We start from the raw sequence: 20459 nt of genomic DNA, 5'->3' as shown, positions 1-20459 counted from the left end.
CACTAGTATTCAGAGAGATGGGTAAGTAGAGCTTATTCCATTTGATGTCTCCCAATCTACTAATCCTCTCTTCAGGGTTGCCCAATCTGTTATGAAGCTCACCTGCTGTGTTCCTAATTTCATTTTTGTTTCTTTCAGTTTTAAAAATTCCATTTGATTCTCTTTGATATTAATACATTCCAGTCCTCTGGTGGATTTCTCCATCGTGTCATTTATTTTCTTGACCATATTAATAATAAATATTTACTAGTGTATTTTTCATTGCTATATTTCCATTGTTGGATTTTTCTCTTGATCTGGTTTCTTATGCTTCATATCATTAAATTAAAAGCCACTCATGGCCGGGCACCATGGCTCATGCCTATAATCTTAGCACTTTAGGAGGCCGAGGTGGGCAGATCACTTGAGGACAGCAGTTCAATACCAGCCTGGCCAACATGGTGAAACGCCATCTCTACTAAAAATACAAAATTAGCTGGATGTGGTGGTGGGTGCCTGTAATCCCAGCTACTTCAGTCAAGAGGCTGAGGCACAAGAATCGCTTGAACCTGGGAGGTGGAGGTTGCAGTGAGCAGAGATTGTGCCACTGCATTCCAGCCTGGGTGACAAAGCGAAACTCTGTCTCAAAAACAAACAAACAAACAAACAACAAAAAAGGCCACTCATTATGTACCAAACATTGAAGAGACCCTGGATAATGTTCTGTTTCTTCAGCTGTGGTTTCTACCACTTTCTGCTCACCTTAGGCTCTTGTTTTCTAGCTTGAGAATAGGCTTACTTCCCTTCTCTCTGGGACCTTGGTCTTTTTGGCAAATCTTGTCTTAATTTTGTTTTACTCTTCTCAGAAGGCTCCGAGGGATCTGTGAAACCACTTCTTTCTGCTTGACTTTCTCCTGGGCTTCTCATCCTTCCATCAGCATAAGCCCCAGCACATCAGTCATTTCAAAGAACTTCCTTTCTCTCCGGGAATTTGGCCCCTTAAGTCTAAGCTCCTTTCAGTCTGTGGTCACATCAATCCTGGATCCTTAGAGGACTTTTTCTTTCTTCTTGCAGTTAAGGAATTAGGAGGAGTATCAGCTGTATGAGCTTTGGATGGGCCAAGTAAAACGTATGTCTTTTGTTTGTAATCCTTTGCCTAGACTTGAGTCACATGATTGCACCAACCACAAGGAAGGCTGGAAAGTGTGGTCTATGCCTGTGCCCAGAATGAAAGAGACAGGTTTTGTGAGCAATAGAAACCTGTGCAGCAGCACAGTCTAGATTTAATAAGCTGAGAGATTTAATTTGGGGAGTTCAATAACATTGGAAATGTGGAAGTGACCCAAATGACCTCTGAAGGTGCCTTCAGGCCTAGCGATTCCTATTTGATTTCTAAATGTGATTTACTAAAGAATTGCATACAGCATGCTGATACACACAAAAAAATAAGAAGACGAAGACATTCTGCTCATTTTTAGGAATTAAATGCTACATTCACAATGTAGCATATTCTTGTCTGAGGTGCCAAGAGAGTCTTCGTGATTTAGAATTTACAATGGCCTCCCTTAAAAGTACCATTCCTGCACCAATTAATTCAGTGAGTCCTCTGAATATTCAACTTCAATGAGCTGGAATAAATGTTCACTGGAGACTGGATAACTTAAAAGTTTCATCTAACACAAAGCTAAAATGCCTTTGTATCCAAGGAGAATATTATCTTATTTCAAATGTTCACTGTTGTTAAATTATGGTTTAAGTCTTAACTCCATGTGTTTACCATCTCCAAACTTTTAATAGGTATTTGGGGGATGCAAGAAAAGCAAAACCAACATATCTTTTTAAAATATATTATATTCTAACTAATGAAACTTAGATGCAGAAACTGATAATGAAGTAATGCATCTGGAGAAGATCAACATTTGGATCAGAAAACAAGAATCACACAATGAGGGCTATTATTGGTGATTTTTAAATATTAATTTATTTTATTTTTAGAGTGGTTTTAGGTTTACAGAGCAACTGAGCAGAAAGTATAAAGAACTCTCATACACTGTGGATTAGTTGGGTGCATTTACTACAATTGATGAACAGATATTGATATATTGTTATTAACTAAAATCTGTAGCTTATATTAGGATTTTTTTGCATTGTACAGTTTTATAGGTTTTGAAAAATGCATAAAGTCATTTACAATAATATAAATAGTTTTACTGCTGTTGTTTTAATGTGAAGTTTCCTGATGACATTTGATGTCGAACATATTTTCATGTGCTTAATTGCATTTGTATATCTTTTTGATGAGGTATCTGTTCAGATATCTTGCCCATTTTGTAATTGGGTTGTTTGTTTTCTTATTATTGACTTTTAAGAGTAGATTGTATATTTTGAATACCAGTTCTTTATCAAATATGTGTTTTGAAAATATTTTCTCCCAGTCTGTTAGTTTGTCTTTTCATTCTCTTAACCATGTATTTCACAGGTCAGAAGTTTATTAAAGTCCAAGTTACCAATTTATTCTTTCATGGATTGCACTTTTGTTGGTGCATCAAAAAGTTGAACCTCAGGCCACCCAGGATTTTCATCTATGTTATCTTCTAGGAATTTAATAGTTGTACATTTTACATTTAGGTTTATTACCCATTTTGAGTTAATTTTTATAAAAATTGAAGTCTTAGTCTAGTTTTATTTTTTGATATGTGATGTCCATTTGTTTCAGTATCATTTTTTGTAAAACCTCTCCTTTCTGCATTGAATTACATTGGCTTTCTTATTTTTTTGGGGGGGTGGGGGGTGGGGAGGAGGGTGAAGTGGGTGTTTAGGGATTAACTTTGTCTTTAATTTTTAAAGCACATGTAAAACTCTTTGGAGGTGTTTCATACCTGTAGGAGGAAGTCCAGATGCCCAACTGGGTATTCAAAAGCATTCAGAACGTGTTCCCTGTTTACTCTTTTCTAAAACATCATCTATTACATTTATTACTACTGTACACATACCTTTCTACTTTCTGTTCCTCAGACTCCCCTCAGACTCTCATACCTCCTTTCCTTCTGTACATTGTTCTAATTAGAATGCCCTGCTTTGAATTCACCTGGACACATTTTCTGAAGACTGTGCGGGCAGACAAGAGTCTGTTGACTTTGCAAGTGATTTGTGACGTCCATATGATTGGTGACATTGAGAACAGCAGTTTCTGTAAGTGAAGGCAGAAAAAGAATAAAGAGTAAATTAGAAACTCGAGGTGAAGAAATTTGCCATAAGGCAAAAAGAAGGAAGGAGAGAAGCGTAGTAGGTAGTAGCTGGATGGAGATGTGGGACTTAGTGGAATATTTTTGTTTTTAGAAGGGAGTAAATAGAATGTTTGTTTTTGGATAGCGGTCCTTCCTCTTTTGAAGTACTCATAGCTTTATGATACTCCTCTGAAGTACCCACACCTATTTACTTGGCATATTCCTTACTTTCACTTACAGGTGATTTGATACCAGTCCTCAAGCACCCACCAGAGGGCCTTGTGCACATCGGCCTCTCTGCCAATGCTGCTGAATGAATGAGACAGCCTTCTGAGGGTCAGGCACTGATGACCAAGATTAGGAAACTGCAGAGTGTGGTGAGAAGGCATTTGTAGGGAAAATGGTGTAGGGCCCATGATTATGCAGGGAGGTCAGCACCCTGAGCCACTGCTGGGGGAACTCAACTCATGCTCAAGACATGGCTCTGAGCGGCAACTCATGAGTGCTCAATTTCCAGAGGAAATGTATGAGTTCCTTTAAAAGTTTTTCCTTCACATTTTTGTTGATAGAAACCTAATTTTGCATTGGAGCAGCAATGTGTCTGGACTGGGAAATTTTACTGGAAGTTTTCACTCTCAGCATCCCTTGCAGCTAGGGCTGGCCATGTGACTGATAATTGGCCAATGATATAAGAAGACATCTACTCTGAGGCTTCTGGGAAACTTTATATTTTCCAATAAAAGAAGAGAACTTTTATCCCCATTAACATCCTGCATGTCTAGGATTCTAGGATGAAAATGCAGCCTGGAATTGCTGCAGATATATCTAGATTGGAAAAACTATGTGAGGATAAAAATCTAACATACCTGCAAGAGACTGAGTCCTTGATGAACGTATTGAATAAACCCTTAAACGGCCCATTGCACAACTTACTATTAAGTGATTGATTGATATCCTTAAGATTGAAGACAGTAAATTTTCTGTTTCTTGCAGCTGAACACATTCTAATATTAATAAAATTTCTTTTACCTTTTGTCTCAATATTTCTTACTTTTCCCAGAGAGATGAGCAGGAAGAGGGATATTAGAAGAGAGAAAGTGAAAACTGGACTGAAACATTGCTAGCTGGGGATCTTAGGTGATTTGGTTAATTTCCTTCAGCCTCCAGTAAAAACAAAATAATCCAGATGTTCCTACAATTTGGGCAAATCTTATTTTCCACTAACAATATCTGAACAAATGGGATTTTTAGATTAATATATTTATTGATTGTAACATACTTATTGCTGAGACATGCTGACACCATCAAGCTGTAAAATGCAGTCCGGGTTTCCTGATGAGATAGAGCAGGTCCTATCTCAGTCAATGAGGGGAATAGAGCACTTCAGATTAAGCACATTTAGGCTTCCTAAAGGAGTCAGGATCAGAAATACGGGCAGTGCCTGCCAGTCAGTGACAGAGAGAGCTCATGTTCTGAAGCAAAAGAAGTCAGTGGTATGTCTTGATAAAGCTTGACTATGAACTTATCTCAATTTTCTTTTCAAGCAAGCAGGCATCTGATGGTAAGGACATTCCTTATTGACTGAGCACAGGTTCTCCTTTTAGCTCTTGCTGACCAAATCAGCGTGGAGGCTGCCCCATCTATGAGGAGCTGATGACCAGCTAGTCTTTGTTTGAGGGTCTTGGCATGTGTGTCAGGCTGGGAAAACAACCCAGGACTGTGGCCTATCTCCCAGGTTCCTTGATGCCCCCAAGCCAACAGCTCTTTAGATTGTTTCCTGTCTTCCCACCTTGCAGGCCAGCTTTCTCTTTGTAGCTAAAAATAAATTATGGCCTCAATCTTAATTTCCAGAGATAATAGCTTATCAAGTAGGACAGGAATAAATGCAATTAGGTTGTGATGCATAGAGCTGATCTCAGTACTTGGTGTTCAATCACAATAGCCTCTCTTTAGGCAACTCAGTCCTAGTCCTATTCTCTGCATGTGTGGGAATTATAATGAGCACCAGGCAGAATGAATGAAAACAAATCTAGACCAAGAACCACTGGTGAAACTGCAACCCACAAGAGAAAACTGGCCAGAATATCTGCACAGGAAGGACAGGGAGACTTCTCTTTATAATAACAGAACCCAGAAGATGATCTACAAGTTGAACATGAGAACTGAAGGTTATTCAAATAGAGATGTTTCTGAGCAAAGGCTAAGTTAACCACTCAAAGACTGAAAGAACTAACAAAATATATGCTTCATGGTGAAATAAACTTAATCCTGAAGAAATAATTAAGACAAACATGAAAACAGAGAAAAAGAAAGTTGTCAGGATAGAGTATATCAAGCAAGAAAGAATTAAATATAGAAACAAGGTGAACTGAAACATCAGGTAGGAAGAAACATGCAAAATGAGGAGATTGAGTAATTTGAGTTTCAAGAAACAGTATCAAAGTTCTTATACTTGTTGACCAAAAGTGGAATTATAGATCAACTTTAGACATTTTGAAATAAAGAACATATCCTCAAAGCTTAAGTGTAACCACCAAAAGAATGAAAAGGAGATTTATAACTAAATCTCCTGAACCAGTAGAAATTGTACTTATAGAAACCTTAATAAATCTAGCTCATGTGACTTTTCTCTTCTTCCTAGGTTCTGCCCACAGGGGAGATTGTTACCTATCGCTGGCCCCAACACCAAGTCGAAGTTACACATTTGCCTTGGCCCTGCCCTGAGAAGGTGCTATGACATATTGCTGGGCCCAGCACCAAGGTCATGGGACTCTCCTCTTCTAACTGGACCCTGCCCACAGAATAGAGGGTGACATATTGCTGGGCCCAGCAAAAGGGCAATGTGATTCTTCTGCCTGTTCCCTGCCCACAGGGGTCATTGTCACGTACCTCTGGGCCCATCTCCTAGATGACATGACTCTCCTCTTTCTCCTGGAACCTGTCCACAGTGGGAATTGTGACGTATTGCTTGGCCCAGCACCTCTGTGATGTGACTCTCCTGTCATGCCTGGGGCCAGCCCACTGGGATAATTGTGACAGATAACTGGACCTAGCCCCTAGGTTATGTGACTCACCTCTCCTTCCTGAGCCCTGCCCACAAGGGGGCCTTGTGACATATCTCTGGACCCCTCACCTAGGTGATGTGAGTCTCTTGCCTGGGCCCACCCCTCAGGGTGTATAGTGACATATTGCTGGACCCAGCACCTAGGTGATGGGACACTTTTCTACTGCTTGGCTCTGCCCAAGGAGAAATTGTGATGTATCACTGGGCTGAGCACCTAATGATGTGACTCTCCTCTCCTGCCTCGCTCCAGCCAAAAGGGGGGATTGTGACGTATCACTGGACCCAACACGTAGGCGATGGGACTCTCCTCTTTTGCCTGGGCCCCACATATTTTGGGTATTGTGACCTGGGTGATGGGAGCCTACTGCTTGAACCCTACCCACAGGGAGCTTTGTGACATATCTGCACCCATCACGTAGGAGATGTGACTGTCCTCTCATGCTTGTCCCCAGCAAAAAGGGGGGATCATGACATGTCACTGGACTCATCATCTAGGTGATGGGACTCTCCTCTTTTGCCTTGGCCCCACATACTTTGGGTATTATGACATAATGCTGGGCCCAACACCTGGGTGATGGAAGGCTCCTGCCTGGGCCCTGCTCACAGAGAGCCTTGTGACAGATCTCTGCATCCATCATCACCTAGATGATGAGACTCTCCTGTTCTGCCTGCACCCTGCCCATGGGGAAGATTGTAACATATCCCTGGGTGCTGTTCTCAGTCTTGCCTCATGGCCTTTGCCCCAGCTGTGTCCTCTGCCCTGCAGGATGCACTTCTGCTCCGTGTGGCTCCCTCCCACTCTCACTCTCCAAATGCCCCGAACCCCTAAGCCCCACTGCAGCCCAACTCTACCCTGGCTCTGCAGCGCTGCTTCTTCATGATGTGCGTCTTCCAACAGCAGACGGGGGCATGAATGTGGACGCCTCATTCACTGCTATGTGCCAACATCCAGAGCAGGACTGGAGCCCAGAGCAGGCACCTGACTGATAGTTGTTGAATGGGTACAGTAATGAATGACAATGAAAACACTGTGTAGAAACACTGGCTGAGTAGTACCTAGAAAGAAAATGTCTCAAATACCTACATTAGCAATGAAAAAAACACTGCTAATTAATGAACTAAGCATCTAATTCAAGAAACAATTAAAGCAATGCATCTAACTTATAGAAAAAGTGAAAAAAAATAAAAAACATGAGATCAAAAACTGATGCAATGAGAGCATCAAGAAAAACAAGTTTCTTCTTTGAAAAGCGCTGTTCAATAATACCTTCTGCAACGTGAGGACATTCTGTGCTAACTCAGCAGCCACTAGTCACGTGTATTCAGTACTTTAAATGCAGCTAATCCTCTGACTGAGGATCTAAATTTTTAATCGTATTTAAGTTTAATTTTAATCCATTTCAATAGCCACATAAGGCTAGTGATACTGCGCTTGACTGCACAGTTCTAGAATATTTCAATACAGTGTTCCCAAGTTGACATGTATAATAATTATTGTGGGAGCATAATGGGGGATAACTAGATATACCCTAAATGACTACCAGCAGTAAAAGGCATTAATAAATTGTGATAGATTCATGCAATGTAAAATTATTTAAAGTTAAAAATGATTTACTAGAGCTGTGCAATTGAGTGATGTACAAATGCTAATGCTCAACTGCTTCAAACCTACAATAACAGCAGTTTCAAGGATTTCAGCCTAATACATTTATAAATATATTTAAATTCCAAAAATATTCAATTCTGTGTCAAAAGCAAATTGCATAATCATATTAAGAGTATCATGTTACTAAATTTTATTTAGAGTAACATTTTAAAACTCTACAAATTAGCACTTTATGTTTTGAGGATGGGAATAGAGGCAGAACAATTGTTTATTGATATTTTACACAAATGTTGCTATCTCTGGATGAGGGACACGGATGCCCTCAAGGAGGGGTATGCGAGGTCCTCAAATTGTTTAAAAATCTCCAGCCAACGGACAACATATTCAAACTTGCTAAAGCTGGTGGTGAGGAAATGGGTGTTCGTTATGTTATTTTATACAATTTCTCATGTAATAAGGAGACAACAGGAAAGAGAGGGAAAATAAATCAAGTCTCCAGTGCTCTGTTTCCAAAGCCTCTGCCGTAGACTTCCTGGAGTCCCTGACTGTGGTTGCAGCACAGGAGGCCTGTGCCTTGCAGAGGCAGCAGGCACAGGCGGCCAGGACCACAGCCTCATCTTGCCCATCTCCTGTAGAATGGGGCCCTTTTGGTGCCGGGAGGGCATGAGAAAGCATCAAGGAGAACGTGGACAGGCTGCGAATCTCTTAGTGTCCCCTCTCAGTCTCCCTGGAAGACTACAGTGAGGGTCTCAGGCCACCTGGCTGAATCTCACATCACAGTGAGCAGCATAGCTGGGCCTACCATCACGATGGAGTGAAGGACCTCTCATAAATGGCCTGGAATCCTCAACCTATCATATAATGCACACACCAACCAGGAAGGTCCAATGCACATCTTGTTACTTTCGGGAAATCACTTTCTGCCCTGCAGACCTCTCCCTTCAAAGCCCATGTCTGCCCGATCCCCACTTATCAAAGGCAACTGGCCCCATCCACGTCACTGCCTGGCACATGCAGCCAGCACAGGGCCACCTCCTCTGCTGTGATGGGCCTTATGTCACCACTCTGCCTGCCTCTTTGGTGTAGTTTTCCTTGCTCTTGTTTTCTCTGGGAAAGGAGGTCTCACACAGGTGGACATTAGATCATGGTCCTGCAGTGGGGGAGCTGCTGGGACGAGGCTACCTCAGCTGAACCCCAGATGGGACCAACCTGCTCGGTGCCAGGCAAGGAGGAGCTTTAACCTCCCTTTCTGGGGCAAAGCCTGTGCCTGGGAGTTCATGGCATGAAGGGACAGAACCAAACGAGGGTCCCCCAAGGTGGCAAATCCTCAAGAGACAAGAAGGGGAAGCTAACTGAACACATGCACCCAGCTTCTGCTCCCAAGTGTACCAGTTAGATAATTCACTTCTCCTTCCCTCACAGAGAGTGTGGGGGCAGAGAGGAGGGCTTTCTGCATGGAATGAACAGCTAAGACCTTCCCCTTATTTATGTTGTGTTGGTATTTGTTGCTAACTATTATGACCAGCAAATGGGCTAGGTCATTTGTATTCACTTCTCCTTTTACCCTCCCATAGTATGAACTTTCCTTAGAATAGAGATGACAGTAACAGTGGGAATCAGAGCTGTGCTTAAAATCCAAGTCCAACTTGGAGCCAGAGCTTCCACTGGAGAGCAGACTGCTCTGTGACTGCAGGTATGAGGTGAGGAAATGAGGGCCTGTGGGCCCTGGGTGAAGACCCCATGTGTGAGCCTGGACCTAGCTCTGTTCGTGGGATTCTGGGTAGGCTGGATGCTGGGGGTGGGAACCCCACTGTCAACAGTCATGGATTGGCCTGCCCTGAACTCTGTGAATGCCGCTGTAGGGGAGGGGACCGGGAAGGGAGGAAGAGGCTGCAGCTGATCTCGGTATAGGACTCTCACTATGATTCCAGCCTCTTTGGAGACAGGTCAGCACTGGGTGGGATGTCAGGGCTGAGCTGACACAGTTCTGTCCCCACAGTCAACTCCACCAAGGGTCAGTTGTTCTGGTGGAACGACTGTGTGCCCAGAGTCTGAGATAAATTATACCACAAGTCTGTTTAATGAGCACAGACATTTGGTTGAGAGCATAATGAAAATAAATCTGCAAAGCGTTTTCAGTTGATTTCCCCATTTAGGGTCTGTCATATTAGCGTGGCTTTCTGGTTTACAAAATAAGCCTACATGAAGGCACAATTAGATCCTCCTGAAAAGTCTTTATTCCCTTTCCTTGTTGATTTAAAATATGGCTTTCCTTATTTTTCCTCAGCACCCTGGTGTAAAATGCAATGTGCTCCTAACCCCACGCTGCCCGCTCAGCCCGCTGAGGACGACAGGAATGAAAGCCTGGACGCTGCCAGTCACTGGGTAGGTGCACAGAATGCTGTTGGGGCAATCCTGGCATGGGTTGCTGCCTTCTAGAACCTGTGTGTGGATTCAGATGTCACTGTCTCTCAGGATTTTGGCAGGAGAGCTAATTATGATACAGGATACACAAAAAGAAAGCATACCTCTCTCTTCACAGCCAAGCACAAGGCTACAATGTACAAGGGACGCAGAGATCTGACCACTGAACTCCTTACATTTTATGCACAAAATGCCTTCCTTCTCAGATTTTTTTTTTTTTTTTTTTTTTTTTTTGAGACAGTGTCTCGCTCTGTCACCCAGGCTGGAGTGCAGTGGCGCGATCTCACTCACCGCAAGCTCCGCCTCCCGGGTTCATGCCATTCTCCTGCCTCAGCCTCCTGAGTAGCTGGGACTACAGGCGCCCGCCACCACGCCCGGCTAATTTTTTGTGTTTTTAGTAGAGATGGGGTTTCACCGTGTTAGCCGGGATGGTCTGGATCTCCTGACCTCATGATCCACCCACCTCGGCCTCCCAAAGTGCCAGGATTACAGGCATGAGCCACCGCACCCGGCCCCTTCTCAGATTTAAAAAAAAAAAAGCAAATGGACTGGGCACAGTGGCTCATGCCTGTAATCCCAGCATTTTGGGGCACCAAGGCAGATGGATGGCCTGAGGTCAGGAATTCATGCCCAGCCTGGCCAACGTGGTAAAACCCCATCTCTACTAAAAATACAAAAAATTAGCCGGACGTGGTGGCATGTGCCTGACATCCCAGCTACTCAGGAGGCTGAGGCAGGAGAATTGCTTAAATCTGGGAGGTGGTGGTTGCAGTGAGCCAAGATTGTGCCATTACACTCCAGCCTGGGTGACAGAGCAAGACTCCATCTCTAAGTAAATAAATAAGCAAGTTATGATTTATTTTCACAAATTATGCCAGAGGTGGGGGATGGGAGCATGCCAAGGTTGTGCCCCCACTCTGTTTTCTAACTTCTTTATAAGGACTTGCAAATACAGAAAAGTGGAAAGAACTTGAAAGAGAACACCTGGATACCTGTCTTAGTTCATTTCCTGCCGCTATAACAGAATACCACAGACTGGGTTATTTACAATGAACATAAATTTATAAAGCTCATGATTCTAAAGGCTGGCAAGTCCAGGAGCATGGTGCTGGCATCTGGTGAGGGCCTTCCTGCTGAGTCATCACAGAGCAGAAAGCATCACATGACTAGACAGCAGCAGCATGCATGACAGCTCAGCTGTCTCTCCCTCTTCTTATAAAGCCATCAGTTCTGATGACCTTTTTAAATCCTAATTACCTCCCATGGCCCCACCTCCCATCAACATATGAATTTAGGGATTAAATTTCCAGTACATAAAATTTGGAAGACACATTCAAACCAGAGCATTCTTCCTTCACCCCTAAAATTCATGTCCTTCACACATGCAAAATACATTCACCCCATCCCAATAGCTCCAATGTCTTGACTCATTCTGGCGTCAACTCAAACATTCAAAGTTCAGAATCTCACTTGAAGCAGATACGTGTGAGACTCAAGGCATCATTCATCCCATGGCAAATCCCATCCAGCTGTGAGCCTTTGTAATCAAGATGAGTTGTCTACTTTCAAAATACAATGATGGGACAGGCATGGGATAGCTATTACCATTCAAAAGGGAGCAACAAGAAAGAACAACAGGTAACTGGTCCCAAGTACAAAACCCAATTGGGAAAACAACATTAAGTCTTAAGACTCCAGAATATCCTTTCACTCCATGTGCTGCCTCCTGGACACACTAGGGGAGGGGTTGGGCCTGCAAGGCCTTAGGCAGTCCACACTTCAGTGCTTCCAGGCTGGTGTTGCATGCTGGGAACTCTACAGTTGTGGGGTCTTGGTGGTGGTCCTAACTCTGTAGCTTCATTAGGCATTGCCCTAGTAGGCACTCTCTGGGGTGGCTCCACCCCTGCCACAAGTCTCTGCATGGGACCCCAGGTTGTTGATAAACCTCAATGGAGGCTGCTGTGCCTCCACAGCTCTTGCTTGCATTCTGCGCACCTGCAGAATTAGCACACCATGGTCTTCACCAAGGTTTATGACTTGTACCTTGCAAGGTGTAGTGGGTCGAGCTGCACCTACACTCACTAGAACCACAGCTGGGGCAGCCAAGCATTACTGCACCAGAATACAGGGATCAGGGACTGGACCCAGGCTGTAGCTCATTCGCTGAAATTGTATGTGCTGGAAGTTTAATTGCTGAATTCATGTTGATTGGAGGCAGGCCATTGAGAGGTCATTAGGACTTTAAAAGATCATTAGGATGAAGCCCTGGTGATGGAACTGCTGGTTTCATAAAAAGAGGAGGAGACACCTGAGCTGTCATGCACAGTGTTGCACTCAAAGATCTCTGAAATGCCTTCAAGTTTTTCTCCCATTGTTTTGATGAATAGCCTCTGGCTTTGTTCTATCCACACGAGTTTTCTTATCAGTCAGTCACTTGGTCACACTCTTGGTTTCCTCTGCTGAAAATGCGCTTTCATTCTCTACCACATGGAAAGGCTGCATTTTTTTTAAATCTTTATATACTGCTTCCCTTTTAATTATACATTCCATTTTAAGTCATTTTTTAACTCCCACATCTCACTGTCTTCAGTTAAAAGTAGCCATGCAGCAGTTAGAATGCTTTGCTGCTTAGATAGTTCTGCCAGATATCCTAGTTCATCACTCTTAAGTTCTACATTCCATAAAGCTCTTGAGCATGGACACAATTCAGCCAAGGCCTTTGCAACCGTATAACAAGAATGGCAAGGATGGCCTTTACCCTACTGTCCATTACCTTGTTACTCAGTTCATCTGAGACCTCAGCAGAATGGCCTGTACTGCCCAGATTCCTATCAACATTTTGGTCATGGCCACTTAATCTCTAAGAAGATTCAGGCTCTCCCTAGTCATGGAGTATTTCTGTAAGTCCTCACCAAAATTGCCCTTAGTGCTCCATTCATGTCTTTACCAATTACTCATTTCCAAAACTTTCCAGGTATTTCCACATTTCAGGTATTTACAGCAACATTTTCAGGTATTGATAGCAACAGCTGGGTACCAATTTTCTGTCTTAGTTGGCTTTTTGTTGCTATAATTGAATAACTCACATGGATATAAAGGAAAAATTTACCTCTTATAGTTCTGGGGGCTGTGAAGTCCAAGATCAGGTGGCTGTGTCTGGTCAGCTTCTGGGGAGGGCTTTGTGCTGCATCATGATAGGGTTGAAGGCAACACAGTGAGAGAGCAAGAGCATGTGTGTCAACTCAGGTCCCCTCCTTCATCTTATGATGCCACAAGCCCATCATGGTAACCCCAGCCTGATGACTTTATCTAATTCCAATTAGCTCCCCAAAACCACATCTTTGATCAGCAAGGGAATTGGGGAATTACATTTTCAACACATTAAATTTGGGAGATATATTTATACTACAGCATTACTCATCACCTAACCTCCACAATCAGTAGTTTGCTTTCTTTGTTTTAATCAGTTTCTATCAATCCATCAAATAATCTTATTTTCAATCCTTTTCAAGGCAAGTTGCGGATACCCTGACAGAGCATCCCAAATACTTCAGCATGTGTGTTATTAACTAGCACTCTACTCATGGTTCTTGTTTCTATAGCTAAATTTATACATAGTGGAATACACAGACCTTCCATGTGCCGTTGCATGTGTATGGTACAATGTGCATAGCTGTGTAAGACAAAATCTCTTCAAGATGTAGAACATGACTCCACTCCAGGAAGTACCCCCTGCCCCATGCATCCATCCTCACCCTCATCTCCACAAAGGCTGTTCTCCATGGTTTGATGTTTTCAGAACAAAGAATGTTTTCCCTCTTTCAGAATTTCACATGAGAAATTATACTCTGCATAGTCTTCTGTGTACAGCTTCATTTATTCAGTATTATGATTTTGAGACTCTTTTACATTATTGCATGTAAACACACTTTGTTCCTTTTAATTTCTGAGTAGTATTTTATTTTGTGAATAGATTCCAGTTTATTTATTCACTCTCCTGTTGATAGATACCTGTGATATTTTTATTTTATGCTATTTTGAATAAATGTAACATAAAAATTCTTGTATACGGCTTTTTTTGGGAGACATGTTTGTATTTTTCTTGGATAAAATAAATTCCAAGCACATTCATTAGCCTCCATGAAAGGCCCTACAACAGAGTGTGGAGTGCATCGTAAAAGAAATCAGGGCTATTTCTGACCCTGGGGCCACAGTGCTGCAGGGAGCTAGACTCACCTCCACCTCCTCACCCTTTACCCAGGACACCTAGAGTTTGCTGGAAAGAGCTGGACAGGAATGGAGCCAGAGTTTAATCTTTTCTGACGGTGAGGAAGTGACTGCTTTTCTCTTTAGTCTATGTCTGTGGACATGCTGGTGACATGCCACTCCAGGCAGGCAGCTGGGACCCTAGCAATGGAATCTTATGTCCCCAGTCAGTGTGGCCTGGCAGAGATTTCTGATCCAAAGAAAACACTGCAACCCTGAGTGAGTCAGAATATAAAGGGTTAGGTCTCAGTCCAGGATTCTGACCCAACATACATCCCCCATTGACTCTGTGGGTTCAATATACACCCCCCAGTAGTAAAATCAAGAATAAACAACCTTAACCAACTCTACCTTAACTACAGAAAAGTTATTACATTTATACAAAATAATACCCTCACAGCAGAAACAGTGCACAAATCACTACATGCACCATCAGCCATCTGATCCCCAAACACTCTTTTTTCTAACCCTACACCCCAAACTCTGTGCCTTAGAAAACTATAATTGCTTATTATTATCCCTCACAGTTCTGTGGACTAATTGGGCCTAGTGAGTGGTTCTCTCTCTGGGTCTCTCAAGTCGTTTAAATCAGACGGTGTTTGGCCTGGAGTCATCCAAAAGGCTTGCTCACTCACAGGTCTAGACATTGCTGCTGGATGGCACCTCAGGAGGGGATGCTGGGCAGAAGGCTGACATGGGACCTCCCTGTGTGGCCACAAGAAAATGTGGCTTCCTCCTGGCTTGGCAGCTGGGTTCCAAGAGCAAGCATCACAAGGCAGAGAGAGCCAGGCCGAAGCAGTCATTCGTTTTAAGACCCAGCCTTGGAAGTCACCCAGTGCCACCACATTCTATTCAGTTGAGAGGAATTACCAAGGCCAGGCCACACTCAGGGAAAGGGGACTCAGGCTCCACTTCTTGCTGGGAGGCATGTCAAATAATTTTTAGATGTGGTGTGAAGTCATCGGAGTTTTTTTAAAAGCCCTATGCACTGTACTGCCATAGGAAAACAACGCAGAGAGCCAGACGCTTGGGTATCCATGCTTAGAGAATGAATGTGTACCTGCTTAGAGATTCTGACCTGCAGGTATCACCAGAGCTGTGTTTTCTGTAAGACTCTACAGGATGCAGGGATGCTGTTAAACACAGCCACCACCCTTGGCTGCTTGGTCTGTCTGGGCATATGCTGCACTCACTGTCCCCATCATTAATAAGCCAAAAGGGGTCTGCGCCACTCCCCACTTGCCTTTTTTTCTCACAGCAACATGGAATGGGACAAGGGAGTCTCTGGCATCCTTGGCGAGGGCAGTGGTCAGTGAGCCTAAGAATGTGCTAAGTGGTTGTTGGAGTTGATGTTCTCTGTAACCCCTAAGGAAAGGAAGGTTGTGGCTTGCAGTGTCTGTGTGCAGGATGTGAGTCAGATCTAAAGGAATAGATCCCTACTGTCACTTTCGATATTCCCTAACTCCCTAACCCTAAATCTAATTCATGAGGCAGGAATTCCCCAGTAAAAGGAGCCACTTGCTAAGACAACAGCAAATGCCTGTGTCCTATGTGGCCAGTTCCCTTCCTCTGAGTCCCTGGTAGACACGACTAGCTAAAAAGGTCATTGTTTTCTTGCTGTGCCTAAAAGTATGTGTGTGTGTGTGTGTGTGTGTGTGCGCGTGTGACTATGGACAGAAAATTCAATAGCAAAAAGCATGCACCTATTGCACTGGGCAAGCAACGTAACTGAGTCCCAGGTTGCTTTCCTGTGAGACAATATTAATGCCTGCCTGTGGACTTCTGCAAGTTGAATGCATCACTAGGGATTTTGCAGCAGGACTGGCTGTTGTTATTTGTGATCAGCACTGCATGGCAAGGCAGGCAGTGGGAGCCCCGCCACAGGCTTCTGTAAAGAAAGCTGCTGGCTGAGCACTCCCAGTGTGGCAGCAGCTGGCATGTCTTGTCCTCTAGGGTGTTGGGACCCAGTGTACCATCCAAGGCTGGGCTGGCAGCTTCTCTGTCTATTCTTCAGTCGAATAAATGTCTTTCTTGTCTTAATTACCTCCTTGGGGGCTGAGCATGCCGGGTTCTCAAGCTAAAAGGCTAGAGCACTGGAAAGTGGGAATTGTAATAAAAAAAGCAACCCACCCTTCAAGTGGTACTTCTTCCTAATAATGAAGGCTCTGTGCATGCTCTCGTCTTGTTAATAACTTCTACCTGGGTCCTACTCTCCTCTCAGCAGCTTTTTAGGAGATTTTGTTGCAAAACATTTTCCACAGAAGTGGAACCGAGACAAAAACAAGGAATGTACTGATACAGTGTTCCTTTTCAGGGTAGGTAGTGGGTGTGGGGAGGGGATAGAGACCGAGAGGAGAAACTAACTTGCAAGCTCCATTTTTTTTTTCTTTTTTATTATACTTTAAGTTCTGGGATACATGTGCAGAACATGCAGGTTTGTTACATAATTATACACATGCCATGGTGGTTTGCTGCACCCATCAACCAGTCACCTACATTAGGTATTTCTTCTAATGCTATCCTTCCCCTAGCCCTCCACAGCCTGACAGGCCCCGGTGTGTGATGTTCCCCTCCCTGTGTCCATGTGTTCTCATTGTTCAACTCCCACTTATGGATGAGAACATGCGGTGTTTGGTTTTTGGGGGTTCCTATGCTAGTTTGCTGAGAATGATGGTTTCCAGCATCATACATGTCCAGGCAAAGGACATGAACTCATCCTTTTTATGGCTGCATATGGCTCCATAGTGTATATGTGCTACATTTTCTTTATCCAGCCTATCATTGATGGGCATTTGGGTTGGTTCCAAGTCTGCTATTGTGAATAGCGCTGCAATAAACATCTGTGTGCATGTGTCTTTATAGTAGAATGATTTATAATCCTTTGGGTATATAACCAGTAATGGGATCGCTGGATCAAATGGTATTTCTGGTTCTAGATCCTTGAGGAATGGCCACACTGTCTTCCACCATGGCTGAACTAATTTACGTTCCTACCAACAGTGTAAAAGCGTTCCTATTTCTCCACAGCCTCTCTAGCATCTGTTGTTTCCTGACTTTTTAATGATGGCCATTCTAACTGGCGTGAGATGGTATCTCATTGTGGTTTTGATTTGCACTGGCTCCAGGGGGTGCGGCTGAGAAAATGACAGGCACAGTGAGAGGAGGCCTGGCCAGCAGGATCATTGCTGCTGGGAATCCATCCCACCTGTGAGATCACACCCTCAAAACCCATCTGATCTGATCTCCAGTGAGAAATAGGAGCACTCATGGAAACCTAGGCCATTTAATCCACTGGCCTCTTTCAACAGATGCAGAACCCAAGGTTACCTACCCAGCTTGAATAGGCGTGTGGTCTGGAAACCAGCTCTCCAGACTCCAAATGTAGGAAAGAGAGTCGAAAACGGTAAAAAGAGCTAACATTTTTAAAGTATTTACTTTTTCCAAGCACTGCACTACACATACGAGACCACACAAGTTATTTTAAGAATTCTAGGCTGGGTGCGGTGGCTCATGCCTGTAATCCCAGCACTTTGGGAGGCTGAGGTGGGTGGATCACCTGAGGTCAGGAGTTACAGACCATCTGGCCAACAGGGAGAAACCCCATCTCTACTAAAAATACAAAAAATTAGCTGGGTGTGGTGGCGTGCACCTGCAATCCCAGCTACTCAGGAGGCTGAGGCAGGAGAATCACTTGAACCTGGGAGGCGAAGGTTGCAGTGAGCCGAGATCGCATCATTGCACTCCAGCCTAGGCAACAAGAGTGAAACTCAGACTCCAAACAAACAACCTTTATATGGTAACCACATGTGTTAACCTCATTTCACAGAGGACAGACCTCAAACACAGAAAGTTAGAAAGAATTGGCCATGTTTAGATGCCACAAATTAAGGCGACCAGGATGCCCCTAGTAATCTGTGTTAGAGCCTGCACCTTTATCCACTACACTTCGATAATAGTCTAGTCATGATAGCAGTTGCTGTTACTGATATCCTGCCGTAGGACAGGCTGTATACCAGGGGCCGTACATGCACCATCCTATTCAGCCTCTACATCAGCCTTGTAACATCCATCTTTCACAAATGAGAAGAACTGAAACTCAATCATTAAATCCAGGACCCTCTTCCACTTACTTGTGCTCCTGAAGGCAGGGTGCCCTGGAGTGGCAAGGACATATATCTGACTGCTTTCCTTGCTTCTTCATTCTCAGCCAGTTGCATATGAATATCTCTATTACACGAACACTACTTTAAATCATTTTCAGTCTCCTGGGATCAAGGAAAGAAAAGTTTAAAATGTAGCACTACTTATCCAGTGTTTAGATAGTTTAAGGTCTTTCTAGATTTGGCTTGGGATGTCAAAGAGGATAATTAGCCTGTTTGGCATATCAAAGAATGAGAAAAACTTATTGAACGGGTAAGGACAGAAGTCTTCTGTTTTTTGTTTGTTTTGTTTTGTTTTAGATGGAGTCTAGCTCTGTCACGAGGCTGGAGTGCAGTGGCATGATCTCAGCTCACGGCAACCTCCACCTCCCAGGTTCAAGCGATTCTCCTGACTCAGCCTCCTGAGTAGCTGGGACTACAGGCGCACAATGCCATGCCCAGCTATATTATATTTTTGGTAGAGATGGGGTTTCACCATGTTGGCCAGGATGGTCTCAATCTCTTCACCTCGTGATCTGTCTGCCTTAGCCTCCCAAGGTGCTGGGATTACAGGCCTGAGTCTTCTGTTTTATAATAAAGCATTTGGCTGGCCTTGTCCCCAGTCCTGGCAGGTGTCCTCTATGTCCTTAGAATGATAGGAGTGTCTGTTATTCACAGCAGGCCCCCCTCAGATCACACCTCAGTTGAGTTTATGTTAATGAGGTAACTCAAGTGGGCACCAAAATACCTTCAGAAAGGGGGCGGACCATGCTGGACAGACAAACCATGTGATCAGAGATTGGGGTTTTGAGCCCCTGATCTTGGCCTGACCTCCCAGGAGAGGAGGGGGACTGCAGATTGAGTTTAATCATATGGTCAATGATTCAGTCAGGCCTATGTAATTAAACTGCTGGGAAAACTGGCCCCTGAGGCTCGAGTGAGTTTGTCTGGTTGGTGATGTACACAGTCGTGCTGGGAGGGGGTACGTCCTGAGGCCATGAAGCTTCACGTTGAGAACCCTCTAGAGTTCACCCATGCAGTCTCCTTTTTACTGGTTCAGGCTTGTATCCTTTTGCTACAATAAAACTAAGCACGTAAGGAGAGTGCTTCCCTGAGCTCTGTGAGCTGCTCTAGCATATTATCAAACCTTAGGAGGCAGCAAGAACACCCAAATTTGTAGCCAGTTGGTCAGAAGTCAGCTGGTATCTGAAGTGAGAGCAGTCTTACAAGCCAAGCCTTTAACCTGTGACGTTCATGCAAACTCTGAGTATGTCGTGTCAGAAACGCAATTCTACCTGTTTCTTCCCAAAGTGGAGATGTGCAAGAGCTTTTCAGAACAAAGGGCAAAGGCTGAAAGTTCCTTTGCCTTATCTCCTCCATCATCACAACAAAAAGAAGGCTATGAAGGACTCTCTGGGTTCAATATCCCCCTAGTAGTAAAATCAAGAATAAACAACCCTAACCAACTCTATCTTAACTACAGAAAAGTTATTACATTTATGCAAAATAATACCCTTACAGCAGAAACAGTGCACAAATCAGTACATGTACCATCAGCCATCTGATCCCCAGACACTCTTTTTTCTAACCCTACACCCCAAACTCAGCCTCTTGGAAAACAATAATTGCTTATTATTACTCTTCACAGTTCTGTGGACTAATTGGGCCTAGTGAGTAGTTCTCTCTCTGGGTCTCTCAAGTCATTTAAATCAGATGGTGTTTGGCCTGGAGTCATCCAAAAGGCTTGCTCACTC

At 43.7% G+C, this 20459-nt stretch overlaps 1 long non-coding RNA gene across 1 annotated transcript; it reads right to left on the bottom strand.

The window, feature by feature from the left end:
• Positions 1-753: 753 nt before the first annotated feature.
• On the bottom strand, positions 754-4727 carry LOC134735596 (uncharacterized). The gene is made up of 3 exons (XR_010118829.1): positions 4486-4727; positions 3068-3169; positions 754-1195 (listed from the first exon to the last, which is right to left on the bottom strand). It is a non-coding gene; the product is annotated as an uncharacterized lncRNA (long non-coding RNA).
• Between the last annotated feature and the right edge of the window lie 15732 nt (positions 4728-20459).

Source organism: Symphalangus syndactylus, chromosome 22 (assembly GCF_028878055.3).
Source record: "Symphalangus syndactylus isolate Jambi chromosome 22, NHGRI_mSymSyn1-v2.1_pri, whole genome shotgun sequence".
NCBI classification, from domain to species: domain Eukaryota; kingdom Metazoa; phylum Chordata; class Mammalia; order Primates; family Hylobatidae; genus Symphalangus; species Symphalangus syndactylus.
The sequence above is the reverse complement of the archived record's forward strand: the minus strand, read 5'-3'. Positions and strand labels throughout refer to the sequence as shown.